A 22695-nucleotide genomic window follows, 5' to 3' on the forward strand; every position below is an offset into this window, starting at 1 on the left:
AGAAGAAGTAGAGGAGGGATAGCAGGAAGGAGATGGAATTTCTGTTGTACTTGTTCAATTCTCCAACGTGCCACTACATTTTCCCAGAATGAGAGCTGCTATTAGCTGTGCCTTCTGCTAGAATAAACCCTTTCCTTGGATTCTGGGTCTATAATCTTATATTGGCTAATCAGGGCATGAGAGAAACCGGCTTTCCTTATATCTAAGCTGTCTTATAGTGTCCACAGCTCTCCAAATGATGTTTCTTGGCACAATGAAACAATTTGGGAGTCTTCTGATCCCGGTCCTTCCCTCAGGACCAAGCTGCCAAAATAACTGGTTCATGTCTTGAATCACCCTCCCTGGCTATAACAAGCTCTAGGCATTCCAAAATTAAAGAGGAAAGATTTTTAGATGCGTGTGCGCTCTTGAGAAATAAGTCACTAATTTAATTTGATTGGGTTTAAGCTTCATGACCACTAGAATGTATATTTTTGCAGATGAGGGCCTATAAAAAAATCTATGCATCTAAATGCATTTTATAGGTCTTAACCTGGAAAAACATACATTTTAGTGGTTGTGAAGCTTAAACCCAATCAAATTAAATTAGTGACATTTCTCACGGGAATAAGAAATTCCCATCCTCAAGAATGGGGTGGTATGACCCCTTATATATTATACCTTACTATACAGAGATTACCAGATACTCCCAATATGCTGTAATTTATTTGTAATAATCCCAGGATGTTCAAAACTTGACACTCAATAGCACGGATTGCATGTCACACAAATTCTCTCCCTTGCCCATCACATGAGAAGAGAAGCAACATTTCAGGTTCATTGCTAGGCACACGTTTCCATTCACGGGCCAATGTCGTTTGATTACCCTATGATGGGCACACTAGGACAGTCAGGACTCAGAGTCCTTATCCCTTCAGAGTACAGGACAACACATTACAGCCTAAGGTGGGTTAGGAACAGGGCATGAATTCTCTTCACATTTTCTTTGTACATCAGTTCCACCTGTACCAATAGTAGTGCGTACCATGATTCTCAACTCTCTACAGAGTCTAGCAGCCCCAGGCAGCCCCTTAGAACCCACCCAGCTCTAAGAAACCCAGACTCATGTGAATCAGTAAAGCACAACTTCTATCTTGGTTTACATCTTGACTTTTCCCAAGACGTTTTATTGGAAGACCAAGATTCTGTGCCTTAACCCAGGGGTTAAGCTGGGTTAACCAAAATCTACCAATCTGCGTCAGGCGGTGCCCTCGGAGAAACCTGCATCATGACACGATTATAAGCGCAAGAAATATACTTATGGAAAACCCTGCGGAGGATATAGGCAGTGAGATCAGGAGGAGTCAGGGAGGGTGATCAGATGTCAATGGCAGCAGGGGACCGGGGGAGTGGGTTCATACCTGATAAAGGAGAGAGAGAAGGAAGGATTAGGTGGGAAGACCTTCTGGCTGCCGCACAGTTGTAAGAGGGCCTCAATTGGGCTAATGGGGACTCTCTAACCCAGAGCTGACTGATGGAGGACTCTGCTATTGCGGAAATCTCTTATTCTAGAACCTCCACTTTGCTTAGTCATTAGCTGGGAGCAGCCTCAAGGAAGTGTGACCTGGCATGAATGTGCAGACTCAAAGATGTGGCAAGCAGGACTGTCCAGTAAGGCCCCATGAAGAAGATGCTTTACAAGGATGATCCAGCTCAGGTCCTCAACAGCGGTCACACCTTCCTGAAACGTTTGGTTACGTAGTGTAACTATTTGAAAAGTGAGAAATAGGAAATGACTGCTAAAGGCGGATTTCCATATAACTATAACATCTTCAAGGCTGTCTGTTTTCTCATGCAGTAGGGCTATTTTTGTAACATTAACCAAAGTTTCTCACCACTCCCCATTTAAGTGACTCCAATGCTTTGGCTGTGAAGAAAGCTGATCGCCGAAGAATTGATGCTTTTGAACTGTGGTGCTGGAGAAGACTCTTGAGAGTCCCTTGTACCGCAGGGAGATCCAACCAGTCCATTCTAAGGGAGATCGATCCTGGGTGTTCATTGGAAGGACTGATGCTAAAGCTGAAACTGCAATACTTTGGCCACCTCATGCGATGAGTTGACTCACTGGAAAAGACTCTGATGCTGGGAAGGGTTGGGGGCGAGAGGAGAAGGGGACGACCGAGAATGAGATGGCTGGATGGCATCACCGACTCTGTGGACATGAGTTTGAGTGAACTCCGGGAGTTGGTGATGGACAGGGAAGCCTGGCGTGCTGTGATTCATGGGGTCGCGGAGAGTCGGACATGACTGAGCGACTGAACTGAACTGAATGCTTTGGCTGAGAGCCAACACAGCAGAATACAAAGAAACAGAGGGAAAGTCTTGGATTCAGAACACTTGAATTTACAGCAAGGAAAAGGCTGTTTCAAAGAGGAGGTCTACAGGGTTAAAATAAAAGATGTTTTTGTATGTCTTTTAGTTTCTCAAAATTAAGTCTTAAAAAAGTAAAGGTATAAAATATATTCTATAAATTAAACACTAAAAATAAAAGTGATGAAACATGAATTTATTCTTACCTTCACTCTCAATAGTAGATAGGGGTTGCCTAATCTATTGCTGGGAGAAATATCAATAACCTCAGATATGCAGATGACACTACCCTTATGGCAGAAAGTGAAGAGGAACTCAAAAGCCTCTTGATGAAAGTGAAAGAGGAGAGTGAAAAGGTTGGCTTGAAGCTCAACATTCAGAAAACAAAGATCATGGCATCTGGTCCCATCACTTCATGGGAAATAGATGGAAAAACAGTGGAAACAGTGTCAGACTTTGTTTTTTTGGGCTCCAAAATCACTGCAGATGCTGATTGCAGCCATGAAATTAAAAGACGCTTACTCCTTGGAAGGAAAGTTATGACCAACCTTGATAGTATATTAAAAAGCAGAGACATTACTTTGCCGACCAAGGTCCGTCTAGCCAAGGCAATGGTTTTTCCCGTGGTCATGTATGGATGTGAGAGTTGGACTGTGAAGAAAGCTGATCGCCGAAGAATCGATGCTTTTGAACTGTGGTGTTGGAGAAGACTCTTGAGAGTCCCTTATACTGCAAGGAGATCCAACCAGTCCATTCTAAAGGAGATCAATCCTGGATGTTCATTGGAGGGACTGATGCTAAAGCTGAAACTCCAATACTTTGGCCACCTCATGCGACGAGTTGACTCACTGGAAAAGACTCTGATGCTGGGAAAGGTTGGGGGCGGGAGGAGAAGGGGACGACGGAGAATGAGATGGCTGGATGGCATCACCGATTCTGTGGACATGAGTTTGAGTGTACTCCGGGAGTTGGTGATGGACAGGGAGGCCTGGCGTGCTGTGATTCATGGGGTCGCGGAGAGTCGGACACGACTGAGCGACTGAACTGAACTGAACTGAATCTAAGATAGGAAAGAATTTAAGAAAGAAGATAAAGAAACATTAAGTGCTAGTAAGTCCCTGATAAGGGTCAGGTGTCCCCAACCTTCTCAGAATTCAAAATAGGTGGGTATTAGCCTAAAGTTGGACCTCCAAGAGCAGAGGAGCTGGGAGGTGGTGACCCTATGTTTTCCTTTCTGATGAAACCTACAGCAGAGACAAGGCTCCAGGGGAGAATCTCCATGCCCACCACCACATGGACGGTGAGTGGTCGCGCACAGAGCACTTGAGAAGGAACACCACATCTCTTACAGGAATGATATAGGAGAGTATCCTAAAGGTGCCTGTGCTCTCAAGAGGAGCACACAGGGTACCTGAGTGAGCTGACTGCTTGTAGCGTATCTCAAGTTCCCAACAATGGGACCCACAGAAAAGAATGGTCTCCACCATTGCCACTTAAAGCGTGGTCCACAGATGGATGGTGGCCCTGTCAACAAGATTAATCAATGGTCTATCTATGAATGAAGTGGAAAACTTTACTCGAATCAAATTTGAGGATTATAACCCAGGAAGAGCATCTCAGAAAACTCCAAGAACTGTTCCGCCCAGTAGAAGCCAAAACATGGTTATGTAAGTTTTTGAGACAGAAGGCTATACATTAAGTGATATATTATGGACAGTTGACACAATCCAGATCGAAGCACCTTCGTGATCCCTTATGAGATCAAGAAGGAACATTATCTTTAAGGGGTTGTTTTATCAATGCTAGGAGAATGTTGCTCTTCATGGTTGAGCAGGTATTTCTGCCCATGCGGATGGTTTGGTGGATGCAGAATGTTGATGCACAATGCACAGCAGAGGGAAGGACAAAAGGGAGAGAACATTTTAGCTGTTTAAATTTTTCTTGTCATGCCATAAAATATGAATTTTATTTCACAGTCCACGAACTGGTTATTAAGTGTCCATGATGAAATATCAATACATATGAAAATTGAGAGTAAGCCCTTAGAAATTTCCAGAGCAATCAGATGTTATTACAACATTCAAATGTGCGATCAACGGACTCCTTTTTGAAGATGGTATAGACAAATTTGTAGTTTTCAATCACATACTGAGATACACAGTATGTAAACTGTATATTGGGATTGGTTAACAAAAAAATTAGGGAGAAAAATTATCCTTCACTATAAGCAGTTTGAGAAGCACTCAGCTATCCGTAAGGAGACTAAAACAGGTGCAGGGACCTCTCGGTGGGTACGAGAATGAACATCAGTGGCAAAAGTCCACACAAGACATGTTACGGGGGAAAGAATACATACAGTAGCAGTAACCCAGTGCCCCTAAATATCCGCCATAAATACCCGCAAGCATGCAGTACCTGAAATGATAGCCAGAACGCTGAAGTGAGTGAGCGTACGTCATGGACCAGACTCCGTTTCTGACACTAGGTATAGTCAGACTTCAGATTAAATTCCATTATAGAAAAATTTTGAAAAAGAATTTTCATTTTTGAAAAAATACACTCTATTTCATGGCCAAAAGAAATATGACAGGTGCTTTGCTGTAACAGCCTCTGACGCCATGTTCCAACCTAAAGTTCCTGCAGAGTCTGAATCAACAAAGACATTTCTATTCTTAAAATATCAAAAAATTGGTGTCGAATAAGAGCATCATTGTTTTGTGGTCTTGCTCGTGTCTGCATAAAAGGAAGCATACATTTTGCCACTAAAGCTAAACTGGGGGAGTCTGTGGGGAAATTTAACAATAAACATGTGTTATTTCATTTTGTATTGAAAATACAATTTGGTGGTTTTGGATTCAGGGAACAGAGACCCACTCAAAGAAGTTCAAAAAAATTAGGATTTATTGAAAGGAGCCACAGACAGGCATGAGCACATGGCTAACATGCCATCAGTGACCTAGGTGATGCTAAGACACTCCTGCAGCATCCTCTCCCACTCCTCCCTCTTCTCACGGTGTCAAAAGCAGGTATCTTTTCCCTGCTTTTATTTGTGTATCCATTCCACCTCTAGCAATATGCTTCTTCTGAGTATTCACACCATCTGCCCACTATAGCTACACATCCCAATTTCCAACCTCAAACACTGCCAACTAAAACTTAGTTCAAATTCCTGAAACAGAGAAATAGATTGCATTTTTTCCCCCTTAAAATAGACCACACACATAGCAGTACTCTGGCTGGTCTTAGACAGACTGCCCTTGGGTCAGTTATTTTCCCTGAATCTAACCAGCTTTATCCCATTAGAACGGAGGTGAGAATCATTAGAGTCACACAGTTGTTCTTCCATCAGGATGGATAAGAAGGAGAATTTTGCTTAAGGATACACAGTGGGCTTGCCAGGGATCCTGAGTCTTGGCATATCTATTACACCTGGCAGCAAGAGCTGCCCAGAGCTCCAACTACTTTCTCTTTGGCAAGAATCTCTAGACAATGCTAGTGGGAAGACTTCACCGGAGAGCGTCTGGATGGTAAACATGTGCTTTTTCATAGTCTACAGAATGTCTGAACTTGCTTTCCAAGTGTTTTCACATTTTCTGCTCTCTATGGCCATTTTAAAAGTGGGGGAGGGCTTTCCTGGTGGCTCAGTGGTAAAGAATTCACTTGCCAATGCAAGAGATACAGGTTCAATCCCTGATCCAGGAAGATCCCACCTGCCACAGAGCAACTCAGCCTGGGTGCCACAACTATTGAGCTGTGCTCTCGAGCCCATGAGCCACAACTACTGAGCTCGTGTGCCACAATTACTGAAGCTCACACCCCTAAGAAGAGAGACCACTGCAGCGGGAGGCTCCCGCACCGCAGCTAGAGAGTAGCCCCCACTCTCTGCCCATGCAGCAACAGAGATTCAGCACAGTCAAATATAAATAATTTTTTTAAAAAGACGTGAGATTGACTCCCATATTTTTTTAAGTTTTTTTTTTTTTTTAATAAGGGATAGTTCTCAGTTCAGTTCAGTTCTGTCGCTCAGTCGTGTCCGACTCTTCGCGACCCCATGAATCACAGCACGCCAGGCCTCCCTGTCCATCACCAACTCCCAGAGTTCACTCAAACTCATGTCCATCGAGTCGGTGATGCCATGCAGCCATCTCTTTCTCTGTCGTCCCCTTCTCCTCCCACCCCCAATCCCTCCCAGCATCAGTCTTTTCCAGGAGGGAACCATCAGGGACATGAATAAAGGTCCCCTCCTAACATTGATATTTCCAGGCTCTTTGATCTAAAGAACCAAATAACTGATAACTTCTCTTTCCTGTTGTCAGCATCCTGAAGTGTGATCATTACCTCAATCATTGACTCTAGTTGAGAATTAGCACAAACGTTCAAAAAAGTAAGCAAACCTTTTTAAATAATTGCATAGATTTCACACAAGGTTCAGAGGTTCATGGGATAATAAAAACTGTAATTGTCCTAGAGATTTTTTTTTAATATTCTTAGAGCAAATGTTTCCATGTTAACATGAGGCTAAAACAGAGCTCTAAACAATACCAAGAATTAAGACTAACAGTTCCTTTTTCTGTGTAAAGTGCAGAATTTTAACACCAGACAGAAAGAAGATATCATGAAGAGGAAATGATTCGATTTAGAGCTTACATGTTCTCAGACAAATGGTAGTTTGGAAAAAAAATAACAAATTACATATGAGGGAAGGAGGGGAACCAAAAGTTCAATGATTTGAGTCGGCTCCAATTATTATTAAAAACAGAAATGGCATTTGATTTTCTAATGGCCTAAATTAAAAATTGTTCCAGCTGTCAGCATAAAATTTCTACTTAGCTTTCACGCAAAAGAAATGCTAGCGTTAGGCTCTAACTCTCAATAGATTAAAGATTAATCTTGAGTTTGCTGAAATTCGCAGGATTCAGGGATCTTATCCTAATACGTGCATTGCATCCCAGTGCCTCAGGATCATAAATTTAATAAAATCCAGTTAAACCTCGGTGGGTAAAGAAAACAAAGATTCTGGATACAAATGGAATAAATCCAAGTCAAATGGACTTAAACCAAATAGGAGAGTTACTGGTTCATAATGAGAATGTTCAAGACGAGGAGTGATTGGGTCCCAATGACTCTTCACAATTTTGGTCAACCGTTGCTTTATGTTGCATCTTTCTCAGGCAGGCTTTTCCCTATGAACAGACTTGCACATGTAGTATCTTTCATTGTGTCATTGTTGTTTAGTTGCTCAGTCACGTCTGACTCTTTTGCAACCCCATGGACTGTAACTTGCCAGGCTCCTCTGTCCAAGGAATTCTCCAGGCAAGGATACTGGAGTGGGTTACCATTTCTATCTCCAGGGGATGCTCCTGACCAAGGGATTGAACCCATGTCTCCTGCATTGCAGGCAGATTCTTTACCACTCAGGCACCAGGGAAGCCCATCTTTCATTTTAGCAAGCAGAAGGGGACAACGGAGGGTGAGATGGTTGGATGTCATCACTGACTCAATAGACATGAGTTTGGGCAAACTCTGGGAGATGTTTCAGTTCATGGGTTTGCAAAGAGTTGGACTCGACTGAGTGACTGAACAACAACAGTTTTGTACTAAGTTTAAGTTTCCTAGTTGTTTTCTGTCTTGGAGCCATCCTCTAATACCTTGTTCTAACATTCCCAGAAGCAAAAGTCCTTCAGATCATATGATGCTAAGAAAAAAAATTCCCTCCATTGCACTGATCTTCAAAAATTAAAAGACAGATTTTTTTTAAGATAGAATTTAATAGTTTTTCCTGAGAAGAGTGAAATATCTATAAATCTTCATTCTTACATCTTAAAGAATGGATAATGGAAATCAGAGAGAGAAGCTTTTTGTATTTTTTAAAGTATTTATTTCATGCCTGCCGACACAGTGAAAAACACTTTATCTCATTTATTTTTCCCACGAACTCACTTTCAGATGTATTATTCCTTGTATAACACTTGAGGAAGCTGAGGTCAGAAAGTTCAATGAAATAGCAGGACTGAGTTTTGACTGAGCTTTGTCTTTTGAATCCAAGTCCACTTCTACTAAGCCATAGTTTCCTAAGTCATATGAGGTATACCTTTAAATAATTTTTATCAGAACTTCAGCAGACAAAGATGTTTAACAAGAACATTAATTACAAATTCAAACCTTAAAAACGTTGTCACTGATGGCTTCAATTATTCAAGTATTTGACGAGGACCAAATTTATTTCAGACACTTTGTGATTAATAAAGATGAGTAACTGTACCATGCCCTAGAAAGAATACATAATGTAATGAAAGATGCACATATAATCATCTCATAAGATATTTACTCTGTCATTAAATTCATACTCTCATAATAAAGTTTGCTTCACAATAGAAAGAAGAACAAAATACATAGTAAATTTCTTATTTTACTAGTTATTCTAAAGTGAAAGGAATACATATTTGTTTTGTAAAACAGATTACAAATGTCCATCTGAACATTATTAGCACTGAGCTCATGATTTATCTTGTCTAGGTTTTTCATGAAATAGTAAGATTATAAAATGTACGTGGGGACCTCTGTAAAGACCCTGTGCTTCCAATGCAGGGGGCATAGGTTCAATCCCTGGTTGTAAACTAAGGTTCCATACACCATGAGGAGCAGCCAAACAAACAAAAAAGGTATATGATGAATCTCAACTACCAAAGACACATATATTTAGAATGGTTTTCTAAATATATGGAGAAGAAATAATGCCGAACATATCCTTTGTAGAAGATGGAATGTAAAGGTCAGGCATGCCTAAAATCTATCATTTTCCCAAATCAACTAACTTGGCATTTTGAGGCAGCGAAAATGTCCACTATTGAATTCTTAAGAAGCTGGAAAAGAGGCTCTAAAATGACAGAGCTACAAACTATAATGGGGAAGAGAGGCAGACAGGAGGGACTTAAAAATGAGTTTTGTTAAAATTCAAACTGTGTTTATTTAAAATGTCAGAACTGGAGCAAATTCTACTAAAAGGCACTGAGATCAGAACAAAGCAATCTAGGACATCTTGATCCAGAGTTCTTCAGGCTTTTAAATTATCTGTGAGAACAATAGCTTGAAGGAAAATTGGAAAGGAAAAAAAAAAAAAAGAATCAGTCAGAAACTAGACAACTTCAGCAAGGATGATGAAGAAAAGGATGATGGTCAAGAAAAGAAAAAAAATCCCAAAGGAAAGTAAAAGTATCTCAACCAAAAGTCATAGGATGGATAAACCTAGGATTTAAAACGGAAAGAATAAAGATTTTCCATAAACCAAAACTAGACCAAAGGCAATGGCTCAACCTGAGGCCAGAACAGTGGAAAATGGGTGGCCCATTCAAAGTACCACTGAGAACTTTGTGCTCTGAAGACATCAAACAAAGGGTCTGGGGACAGATGGCAAGAGCTAGAGTGATGATGGAAGTATCTAGAAAGGATTGTTTCATGACTTAAATCTGTGTAAAGGAACCAAGCATTGTAGGGTTCAACTCCTTTTAGCTGGCCCCAAGTTCTCTGCAGTATTAAAGCATAAATGTGCACTTAAACATTGAAAGAGATGCTAGGGATGGGCAAGAAAGAAATATCAGATACAGAAGATGATTCGAAGGGTATTTTTCAACTTTATTGATGGTGTCAAAGTGATACGCATTCAGTAGGACACCATACTTAAAATGAGGGATGTTGAGCTTTCCCTGGTCTAGGGTCACACGGTACAATACTTTCTCCAGATGCTGGCAGAGGCAGTCTCAGCTGCCAGTCAACCACACGATCACAAGGGGAAATTACCGACATACTTACCACCATTCTGCACCCAGACAGCCATTCTGTTACTCACCCTCAGATACTGTATTCAATAAATCACATGAGGTTTCAACATTTTATAGTAAAATTGGGTTTGTGTTAGAGGATTTTGTCCCATTGTAGGCTAATGTAAGTGTTTTGAGCCCTTTTAAGGAGGGTAAGGCTAAGCGCCTATGTTAAATTCAGTTCAGTTCAGTTCAGTTCAGTTGCTCAGTCGTGTCTGACTCTGCGACCCCATGAATCACAGCACGCCAGGCCTCCCTGTCCATCACCAACTCCCGGAGTTCACTCAAACTCATGTCCACAGAGTCGGTGATGCCATCCAGCCATCTCATTCTCTGTCGTCCCCTTCTCCTCCCGCCCCCACTTCTTCCCAGCATCAGAGTCTTTTCCAGTGAGTCAACTAGTCGCATGAAGTGGCCAAAGTATTGGAGTTTCAGCTTTAGCATCAATCCTTCCAATGAACACCCAGGATTGATCTCCTTTAGAATGGACTGGTTGGATCTCCTTGCAGTCCAAGGGACTCTCAAGAGTCTTCTCCAGCACCACAGTTCAAAAGCATTAATTCTTCGGTGATCAGCTTTCTTCACAGTCCAACTCTCACATCCATACATGACCACGGGAAAAACCATAGCCTTGACTAGACGGACCTTTGTTGGCAAAGTAATGTCTCTGCTTTTTAATATACCATGGTGCTGTTAAATGCACTTGATGATATTTTTGACTTATGATGGGTTTGTTGGGACATAACCCCACCTTAAGTCAAGGAAGACCTGTAGCTGTTATTAGAGACAAGAGAATGGAAGCTCAGTGATTAGGTGCAGATAGTCCTCTGTATCATCTCAGAATTAATAAGAGAGAAATCCCACTCTTGAAATGCAGAGAGCTGTGAGGTGAGCCAGGGTATGGCAGCCCAGACAACACGATGCTTTGTGGCCAATTTAAAAATCAATATAAAACCACTACTGTATATAAGATAGATAACCTAAGGAAGGACTGTATAGCTCAGGACATTCTATATTCTGTGACAACCTATATGAGAAAAGAATGAATATATGTGTATGTATAACAATCATTTTGCTGTACGCCTGAAACTAACACAACATTGTAAATCAACTATAATAAAATTTAAAAAAAAATTCAGTGTAAAAAAAATAAAAAAATTAAAGGGCAGGAGAGAAGATGGAGAAAGGAAAGATAGGAAAAGAGAGAGAAGAATGTATTGGGGAGGGGAGAGTGCCAGAGCATTTGCCTTAGACATGTAGCACCTCAATCTTTACTTCTGCCTACTTCCTCCTCTAGGTCCTAGATCGGCTGTGGTAAATTGCTCAATTTGGTGAAATAGTCCATGTCTGAGGCAGGTAAGGACAGTCCAGACAAAATTCTGGAAAAAAGCAAGATGCAAAGAACTTGCCTTTAATTAATTCTTATCACCTTCCCTGCTCCCAATAGTAGTTTATTCTTACAGTGAGTTTGCAAGTGACCAGCAAGAAGAAACTTAATTCGAAGTTAACTTTTCCAAAACACAAAACAAGTAGCTTTGAACAGGAGCATGCATTGAAATGGGCTTTCCTAGTGGCTCTGGGGTAAAGAATCCACCTGCCAATGAAGGAGATGCAGCTTTTAATCCCTGGGTTGGGAAGATCCCCTGGAGAAAGAAATGGCAACCCACTCCAGCACTCTTGCCTGGGAAATCCAATGGACAGAGGAGCCTGGAGGGCTACAGTCCACTGGGTTGCCAAAGAGTCGGATACGACTTCGAATTAAACGACAACAGTGCACTGAAATGAGAACCAGGTACTATTTCTGTGGGCCACATGGAAGAACATGAGTATAATTTTGCATTAAATCTGATTAAACAAATACATCAAATGGCACATATCCCATAACTGCTATTGTCTCAAAAGAGTCACTTAGGAAAAATATAAACCAAGAGGTACTAGATATATTTTGCTGCCTGCCCCACACATATTGGTAAATTCTTCCCATAATAGACAGTAATTGTACTCAGGACCCTCCAGCCTTCACTAGCCACTCTTCACTAGCCAGGGATAAACTTCTGGCAGAAGGATCCAGTCAACTGGTTCAGCCATTTGACTTTCTGCCATGAGGATTTTACCTCATTTCAGAGTACTTAAAATTCCAGCTAATTTCAACTAATTTTAGATATTAGCGAGTCTCTAGTCCAGGGTCCAAAAATACACAGGAATTCTGTCACCACTTTCTTTTCCAAAACTATTACAGACAAGACTAATTATGGCAGAATCCTTTTGCCCTCAACAATGCTTTAGCTTCCTGTTTTTCTTGAAAACACTGAATCCTCTTGGCAGCTGGCATCAAGTCATGTGAGCTAGTTCTTGAGCCTCCATAGCCCTTTATCATGAGTGAAGTCTTTGGTAGATGTTGAAAGGGAAGAGACTCACCCAACAGGACCAAGAAAATGGGATTGGACAGAGGAACCAAGTTGCTCAAGATCATGGTCTATGGAGTTCACACCCAAGTCAAGTCTTTGGCTGGGTTCCACAGCCTCTTCTTTTTTTTTTTTTTTAGATCTTTTTAATGTGGACCATTTTTAAAGTCTTCATTGAATTTGTACAATACTGTTTCTGTATTATGTTTTTCGGCCATGAGGTGTGTGGGGTCTTAGCTTCCCAGTCAGGGATGGAACCCACTCTGCCTGCATTGAAAGGCGAAGTTTTAACCACTGGGCATCCAGGGAAGTCCAATAGGTCCTACAGCCTCTGCTCCTTCCACTCCCCTCCTCTGCACTTCCCATTTCCCACGGAAATACAGAAAATTACACAGTGCCCTGAAAATCCTTCCACAAAAAGTAACATGGTGAGAATTCCTTGGCAGTTCAGTGGTTAGGACTCCGAGTCCTAACCAAGATCATAGTCACCCTGCCAAGGACCTGGGTTCAATCCCTGGTCTGGTTAACTAAGATCCCATAAGCCCCAGGCCAAAAACACAAAAGTGACTTTATGATTCAGTTCAGTTCAGTTCAGTCGCTCAGTCATGTCCGACTCTTTGCGACCCCATGAATCACAGCACGCCAGACCTCCCTGTCCATCACCAACTCCCGGAGCTCACTCAAACTCATGTCCATCAAGTCGGTGATGCCATCCACCCATCTCATTCTCTGTCGTCCCTGTCTCCTCCCACCCCCAATCCCTCCCAGCATTGGAGTCTTTTCCAGTGAGTCAACTCTTCACATGAGGTGGCCAAAGTATTGGAGTTTCAGCTTTAGCATCAGTCCTTCCAATGAACATCCAGGACTGATCTCCTTTAGAATGGACTGGTTGGATCTCCTTGCAGTCCAAGGGACTCTCAAGAGTCTTCTCCAGCACCACAGTTCAAAAGCATCAATTCTTCAGCGATCAGCTTTCTTCACAGTCCAACTCTCACATCCATACATGACCACGGGAAAAACCATAGCCTTGACTAGATGGACCTTTGTTGGCAAAGTAATGTCTCTGCTTTTTAATATGCTATCTAGGTTGGTCATGACTTTCCTTCCAAGGAGTAAGCGTGTTTTAATTTCATGGCTGCAATCAGCATCTGCAGTGATTTTGGAGCCCCAAAAAATAAAGTCTGACACTGCTTCCACTGTTTCCTCATCTATTTCCCATGAAGTGATGGGACCAGATGCCATGATCTTTGTTTTCTGAATGTTGAGCTTCAAGCCAACCTTTTCACTCTCCTCTTTCACTTTCATCAAGAGGCCTTTGAGTTCCTCTTCACTTTCTGCCATAAGGGTGGTGTCACCTGCATATCTGAGGTGATTGATATTTCTCCCGGCAATCTTGATGCCAGCTTGTGCTTCTTCCAGCCCAGCGTTCCTCATGATGTACTCTGCATATAAGTTAAATAAGCAGGGTGACAATATACAACCTTGACGCACTCCTTTTCCTACTCAACTATTTCTCTAGATACTGTAGTGGAACAGATAAGATAAAATAGATTTGTTTTAAATCAAGGCCAGAAGAGGAAAGGACAGATGCCAGGAGTCTGTTTGGAAACATGATAAACATTTTTTTTTTTTGAGTTAACAGAGTAAGTCAGGTTGATAAGAATACTGAGTAATATTCTTGCAAAAGTACCCAAAAGTTCCAACAAGGTGAACAAGCCAATTACTGAGCCATAATTCATCAGTTTCTACTACAAAGCATCCCCTAGCTTTAGAATTTCTCAAGTAAAGCACTGGTCCATGCCTGAACAGTCAAGAATCTGCCAGTTCCTACAGGAATAAAAATCCCTAGGACACAGATATATGTATACGCTTCAAACTTGAGTTTGAATAACCCTCCCCCCAAAATAAAACACATAAAACAGAATTCTGAGGATAAACTACTTCTCACTATTTTTTAGTATATGAATATATATATGTATACTATGTATATATGCCTATTATACCTATATATATATATCTGATATATTACTAAAATTTGTGTTTTCCCACAAAGTATAGAATTCCTTCTATACTTTGTATTTGTACTGCTTGGTTAATATCAGTTCAGTTCAGTTCAGTTCAGTCACTCAGTCGTGTCCGACTCTCCGCGACCCCATGAATCACAGCACGCCAGGCCTCCCTGTCCATCACCAACTCCCGGAGTACACTCAAACTCATGTCCACAGAGTTGGTGATGCCATCCAGCCATCTCATTCTCCGTCGTCCCCTTCTCCTCCCGCCCCCAACCTTTCCCAGCATCAGAGTCTTTTATAGGCTGTCCTTATTTTACAGTAATGATATACACAAATTTTAAATTACTATGGTTTAGGTAAACAACAGTCTTCCAACCCCATAGTTCAAATTTTAGTTACCATGATGTAGTCAATGTGAATAATTGCATCAAGTAAACTCTTCAGCTAGTTCTTTCAGTCATGTGTGTGTTCAGTTGCTCAGTTGTGTCCGACTCTTTGCAACTCCATGAACTGTAGCCCACCAGGCTCCTCTGTCCGTGGGATTCTCCAGCGTCACTACGTAGATGCACATCTTGGTCAGTGACCAATCTCTTTATTCTTTTCCAGGCCTGTCGGTGATTGGCTCCTCACATCTGTTACTCAGTCATGCAGAGTCAGGAACCTGTGCGGCTGTGTGGCCTCCCGGTCTCCCATTTTACACAAACAATCAAAAGAGGAAAGTGACTGACAGATGAAAGCACAGAAAGAGCTAACACTGGAAATGAATTTGGATGTGCTTAGAAGACGGGGATGTTGACATGGGAATGTTGACCCTTCTGTTGTTTCAGAGACTCCAGCCATGCAACAAAAGGAACTTAGTGGAGCTGACCTTAGTGATGCTAAAGGGGAAAGTGACTGTGACAAAGAGATGTGACGCCGGCAGAAAAATTCCCATGAAGAGGATTCTAGGGGGTGTTTTATGACACTGAAAGCACTGAAGAGAAAATCTTGGAAGCTGATCCACACTTAGAAAGGACATGACAAGTCAACAAGTTTCTCCCTCCATACCATAAATTATAAGAAGCTGGAATTGGCATATGCTGCAGCTGCTGCATCGCTTCAGTCGTGTCCGACTCTGTGTGACCCCATAGATGGCAGCCCACCAGGCTCCCCCATCCCTGGGATCCTCCAGGCAAGAACACTGGAGTGGGTTGCCATTGCCTTCTCCAATGCGTGAAAGTGAAGACGCTCAGTCGTGTCTGACTCTTTGCAGCCCCATGGACTGCAGCCTACCAGCCTTCTCCGTCCATGGGATTTTCCAGGCAAGAGTACTGGAGTGGGGTGCCACTGCCTACTCTGGAATTGGCATATACATACCACTATAAACAAAGTAGATAACCAAAAAGGGTCTACCATATACTACAAGGAACTCTACTCAGTATTCTGTAATAACTTAAATGGGGAAAGAATCTGAAAAAGAATATATATGTCTACATGAATCACTGTGCTGTACACCTGAAACTAACACAACATTGTAAATCAGCTATCAGTTCAGTTCAGTTCAGTTGCTCAGTTGTGTCCGACTCTCCGCGACCCCATGAATCACAGCACGCCAGGTCTCCCTGTCCATCACCAACTCCCGGAGTTCACTAAAACTCATGTCCACAGAGTTGGTGATGCCATCCAGCCATCTCATTCTCTGTCGTCCCCTTCTCCTCCCGTCCCCAACCTTTCCTAGCATCAGAGTCTTTTCCAGTGAGTCAACTCGTCGCATGAGGTGGCCAAAGTATTGCAGTTTCAGCTTTAGCATCAGTCCTTCCAATGAATACCCAGGATTGATCTCCTTTAGAATGGACTGGTTGGATCTCCTTGCAGTCCAAGGGACTCTCAAGAGTCTTCTCCAACATCATTTTAAAAAATATTTAAGTTCTAGGATGAGAAGGAAAAAGCAAGTACTATTCAAAATACTCTGGATAAGTCTTTGCAAAGAAATGTAACATTTAATTCTCAATGTCATGGTGTTTTAATTTTCAGTGTACCAAATAAATATTAGTATTACTGTTTTTTTTCCATTTCCTGATATATTTATATAAGCGACATAAGGGAGTCCTTCATTTTTGACAAAAATGCTCACAGATCATGGAGCAATCATCATTTTTCCTTTTGATTATTAAGATCCCTTTCACCATTTCCACACACATCGCCATTTAATGGTCCACACCTCTGGACAACGAAAACCAGTACAAACAAATCTGATGGTTGTGCCACATTCACCGTAAATTGCACTCATTTCTCCGAAAGAAGTGGAAAATATTTATGTGTTTTCCTGGACTAAAGAAAAAGTTATAATAGTCTTCAAAAATTTTCTTGATATGGAAACTCAATAAGCCATTTAAGTTCATTAATTTGCCCCTATTGTCTCTCTTCCACTGTCTGTAACATCTCTCTAAGTGCCCAGATAAAATCTGCAGAAAAGTTGAATGCACCTATATATGTCCAGAAATATGTGTTTTATTATGTTTTAGTTGATAATGTAAAATTTTCTGATGTCTACCATTTAGGGATGAACATTTGGATTTGAAATGCTTTAAGATATATAATTTTATTACTTTCTTATATGGAAAGTAATCTGAAAATATTGGAAACAGTGGCTAAGTAGAGTTCCTTTGTGAAAATATTTTGATAACATTTGATTATTAACATACAACTGAAATATCTGGAGTTATAGCTCCTTAAAGAGAGTTAAAACATCTGCTCCAATCAGATTTTAAAATGCTAATTAGCTTAATTATACTCTTGATTTTCAGTAAAGTGACAAAAATCAGAATTCTATAAAAACAAACAAACAAAAAAACTTCCCCAATTTTTGAGTCTGAAATTTAGGTTCATCATTTCTACTTAATCATTAGCACTTGTCCTTCATTCATATCTATTTTCAACAGAAACAAAAATTCTAATTTTCCAAACAAAATATAGGAAAGCAATGCTTATTTCAGGGTTGGCATTGTTATGGGTAAATTATACTGCAGCAGGCTTCATAAACCCCTACAGAATTTTGTGAGTCCTTATGTCTGTGTTCCTCCTTGAAGCAAAAATGAAGAACCTTTTTTTAGTTATTAAGGATTCTTTGAAGCATCGGAAAGAAACAGATTTAAACATGTCAATCTCAGAGCCATATGCTGGCCACACCCAACCATGTCAATCCTGAAAAAAGAATGGGTGAACTGTTTCTATAACTGTTAACTTTTCTATAACTGTTAACTGCTGGGGAAAATCCAAACCTTCTCTGAACAAATCCCCTTACTTTAATTGTGATAGATAGGGATTTCCAGAGCTGTGACTAGTGGGAAAAGACATAGGACTTGATGATGGAGATGAGAGTTCAAACTCTGCTGCTTTCGCTTCCTCCTTGGTGACCTTTTCTCAGTCATGGAGCTGACTTCCTTACTCTCCATTCCTCATTGCTTATCTTAAACTCCCATCTTTTCCAAATCCTTTTCTCCTACTCCTGCACCTCAGTTCAGTTCAGTTCAGTCGCTCAGTGTCTGACTCTTTGCGAACCCATGAATCACAGCACACCAGGCCTCCCTGTCCATCACCAACTCCCGGAGTTCACTCAAACTCATGTCCATCGAGTCGGTGATGCCATCCAGCCATCTCATTCTCTGTCGTCCCCTTCTCCTCCTGCCCCCAATCCTTCCCATCATCAGAATCTTTCCCAGTGAGTCAACTCATCGCATGAGGTGGCCAAAGTATTGGAGTTTCAGCTTTAGCATCAGTCCTTCCAATATGCAAAACCTACATTCTGGTTTAGCTTCCTTATTTGTAAAATGGCAGAAAAGGGAAATGTGGGCTATTCCCCTGGTTATCCAAATTTTAATATATATTCCATTGCATTTTGTATATTATAATGTTTTTATATAATAAAAATTATATTAAAATTGGCTTTAAAAGTAACAGTTTGGAATTATATGTCCAAGAAGAAAAGAAAATTCAAAATAATGTAATGATGTTTATATGAAATGTTGTGAGTAGAAGGTGGATAGTATGTTTTGATGCTGCTGCTAAGTCGCTTCAGTCGTGTCCGACTCTGGGCGACCCCATAGATGGCAGCCCACCAGGCTCCCCCATCCCTGGGATTCTCCAGGCAAGAACACTGGAGTGGGTTGCCATTGTCTTCTCCAATGCATGAAAGTGAAAAGTGAAAATGAAGTCACTCAGTTGTGTGCAACTCTTTGCAACCCCATGGACTACAGCCCACCAGGCTCCTCCATCCATGGGATTTTCCAGGCAAGAGTACTGGAATGGGTTGCCATTGCCTTCTCCGTGGATAGTATGTTTTAGGCTCTTGGAAAAATCAAACTCTACCTACATAGATTAAAATAGGGGCGGGGGGGCAGGATTTGAAATGAACAATAAATGAAAACAAGTGGGTAGGGCATTGGCTAGAAATGAAGTGCATTCACAAGCACGTCATATCATGGTTCCAAAAAGAAGTGTCAAAAGTGTATGTTTTTAGCATGCTAAAACCACAGCATGCTAAAAACAATGACAATCCTTTAGTGGGAAAAAAAGGATATAGAATGGAAAAGAGGAAAAGGGTTTGTTGGTCTGAGTAGGAGATGTTAAGTAACATCCTTAGAAGCAGAGGCTGATGGGTAAAAATGGAAGATAAGATAAAGATAGTATTGAGCAAAAACAACCCCTAACCCAATAACTTAAAAGACTGAGGAAGGAACTTTATAAGAAACATAATGGGATAAATTATTTCTCTAAGTTTCCATCTTTAACATGTATTTTAAGTACACTTCCTTAAATGAAACCTAATCCAACAGGAAACAAAGTACTAAAGCTTCTGATGGCAATTTTTGGCATTCTTTGACTTGTCAAAACAACACCCCTGGCCTCTGCCTTCATTTTGACATGGTGTTCTCCCTGTGCATGTGTCTATGGGAAAATGCCCCATTTTTCTAAGGAAGCCAGTTGGATTAGAGCCCAACCTAATGACCTCGTCTGAACTAATTAAATCTGCAATGACCCTATTTCCAAATAAGGTGACATTCTGAGGTGTTGGGGCGACGGTTAGAACTTCAACATGTGAGTTTGGGGAATTCAATTCAAGATCAAACACAGTGAGAGAATCCATCACTCCCTAGCCATTGCTAGAGGTTCTCAAAGCAGCTACTCAACTCAGTTATTCTGAGGAGGAAAACAGAGCAAGGCAACAAGCACAAATCTTCTGTGACTCTGGTTATATGTGTACAGTGTTTAAAAAATACCTGTGGATCAGTTTGGAGGCAGAGAGCTGATACTCTCCTTCTAAAGCAACACCATTGAGAGTCTGGGCAGATAGTTCTTTTTGCAGGGCCTGTCCTGTAGGACACTTAACAACATCCCTGTCTTTACCTCCTGGATGCCAGTAGCACTGCCTCTGTCCCAGTGCAACAGCCAAAAATGTCACCAGACATCTCCAGTATTCCCTGGGAGGCAAAATATCAAGCTTTTGAGAATCATATCCAAAGGGAAGATGACATGGTTCTCAAAAATATATACACTATCATGTGTAAAATAGTTAGTAGGAAGTTACTAAATAACACAGGGAGCCCAGCCAGGCTATCTGTGATGACCTAGAGGGGTTGGGAGGAGCGGACTGAGGCTCAAGAGGGAAGGGAGATTTTATATATATAATTATGACTGATTCACGTTGTTGTATGACAGGAACCAACACAAAAATGTAAAACATTTTCCACCAATTAAAAAACAAGAAAAATCAGTTGAATGTGGTTTTAAAGAGCTTTGTTTGAGAACCAAATTAAACATGAGGCTAAAGCTAAATGCTACAGCTACATGTCCAGTTAAGGTTTATAAAGAAAGAAGGATAAGGATTACAGTACTTTGTAATGGAAAAACTTGAGAGAGTTTATGAAGCCAGATATTTTGCATGAAACTGCATGGTTAACGTTCATATAAGATGTATTTGTTGTCTAAAAATTTTGTCTCTTTACACTTATGCATCATCAACATATTTTAATCATTTCAGAAAATAGATTTCTTGGGCTGACATTTGTTTGGGTTAGTTAATACCTATCTTGAAACTTTACTAGCGTGTGAGATGAGTGCAATTGTGCGGTAGTTTGAGCATTCTTTGGCATTCCCTTTCTTTGGGATTGGAATGAAGACTGACCTTTTCCAGCCCTATGGCCACTGCTGAGGTTTCCAAATTTGCTGGCATATTGAGTGCAGCACTTTCACAGCATCATCTTTCAGGATTTGAAATAGCTCAACTGGAATTCCATCAACTCCACTAGCTTTGTTCATAGTGATGCTCTCTAAGGCCCACTTGATTTCACATTCCAAGATGTCTGGCTCCAGGTGAGTTATCACGCCATCGTGATTATCTTGGTCATGAAGATCTTTTTTATACAGTTCTTCTGTGTATTCTTGCCACCTCTTCTTAATATTTTCTGCTTCTGTTAGGTCCATACCATTTCTGTCCTTTATCAAGCCCATCTTTGCATGAAATGTTCCCTTGATATCTCTAATTTTCTTGAAGAGCTCTCTTGCTTTTCCTATTTGGTTGTTTTCCTCTATTTCTTTGCATTGATCGCTGAGGAAGGCTTTCTTATCTCTCCTTGCTATTCTTTGGAACTCTGCATTCAGATGCTTATATCTTTCCTTTTCTCCTTTGCTTTTCGCTTCTCTTCTTTTCACAGCTATTTGTAAGGCCTCCTCAGACAGCCATTTTGCTTTTTTGCGTTTCTTTTCCATGGGGATGGTCTTGGTCCCTGTCTCCTGTACAATGTCATGAACCTCCGTCCAGAGCTCATCAGGCACTCTATCTATCAGATCTAGTCCCTTAAATCTATTTCTTACTTCCACTGTATAATCATAAGGGATTTGGTTTAGGTCATATCTGAATGGTCTAGTGGTTTTCCCTACTTTCTTCAATTTAAGTCTGAATTTGGCAATAAGGAGTTCATGATCTGAGCCACAGTCAGTTCCCAGTCTTGTTTTTGCTGACTGTATACAGCTTCTCCATCTTTGGCTGCAAAGAATATAATCAATCTGATTTAAGTGTTGACCATCTGGTGATGTCCATGTGTAGAGTCTTCTCTTGTGTTGTTGGAAGAGAGTGTTTGCTATGACCACTGCGTTCTCTTGGCAAAACTCTGTTAGTCTTTGCCCTGCTTCATTCCGTGCTCCAAGGCCAAATTTGCCTGTTACTCCAGGTGTTTCTTGACTTCCTACTTTTGCATTCCAGTCCCCTATAATGAAAAGGACATCTTTTTTGGGTGTTACTTCTAAAAGGTCTTGTAGGTCTTCATAGAACCATTCAACGTTGGCTTCTTCAGCATTACTGGTTGGAGCATAGGCTTGAATTACTGTAATATTGAATGGTTTGCCTTGGAAATGAACAGAAATCATTCTGTCGTTTTTAAGACTGCATCCAAGTACCGTGAACTTCCAGATGTTCAAGCAGGTTTTAGAAAAGGCAGAGGCACCAGAGATCAAATTGCCAACATCCGCTGGATCATGGAGAAAGCAAGAGAGTTCCAGAAAAACGTCTATGTCTACTTCATTGACTATGCCAAAGCCTTTGACTGTGTGGATCACAATAAACTGTGGAACATTCTGAAAGAGATGGGAATCCCAGACCACCTGACCTGCCTCTTGAGAAACCTGTATGCAGGTCAAGAAGCAACAGTTATAACTGGACATGGAACAACAGACTGGTTCCAAATAGGAAAAGGAGTACGTCAAGGTTGTATATTGTCACCCTGTTTATTTAACTTATATGCAGAGTACATCATGAGGAATGCTGGGCTGGAAGAAGCACAAGCTGGCATCAAGATTGCCGGGAGAAATATCAATCACCTCAGATATGCAGGTGACACCACCCTTATGGCAGAAAGTGAAGAGGAACTCAAAGGCCTCTTGATGAAAGTGAAAGAGGAGAGTGAAAAGGTTGGCTTGACGCTCAACATTCAGAAAACAAAGATCATGGCATCTGGTCTCATCACTTCGTGGGAAATAGATGGGGAAACAGTAGAAGCAGTGTCAGACTTTATTTTTTGGGGCTCCAAAATCACTGCAGATGCTGATTGCAGCCATGAAATTAAAATACGCTTACTT

The sequence above is a fragment of the Moschus berezovskii genome, chromosome 19 (genome assembly GCF_049115385.1).
Source record: "Moschus berezovskii isolate FMDL1 chromosome 19, NW_MosBer_1.0, whole genome shotgun sequence".
In the NCBI taxonomy this organism is placed as follows: domain Eukaryota; kingdom Metazoa; phylum Chordata; class Mammalia; order Artiodactyla; family Moschidae; genus Moschus; species Moschus berezovskii.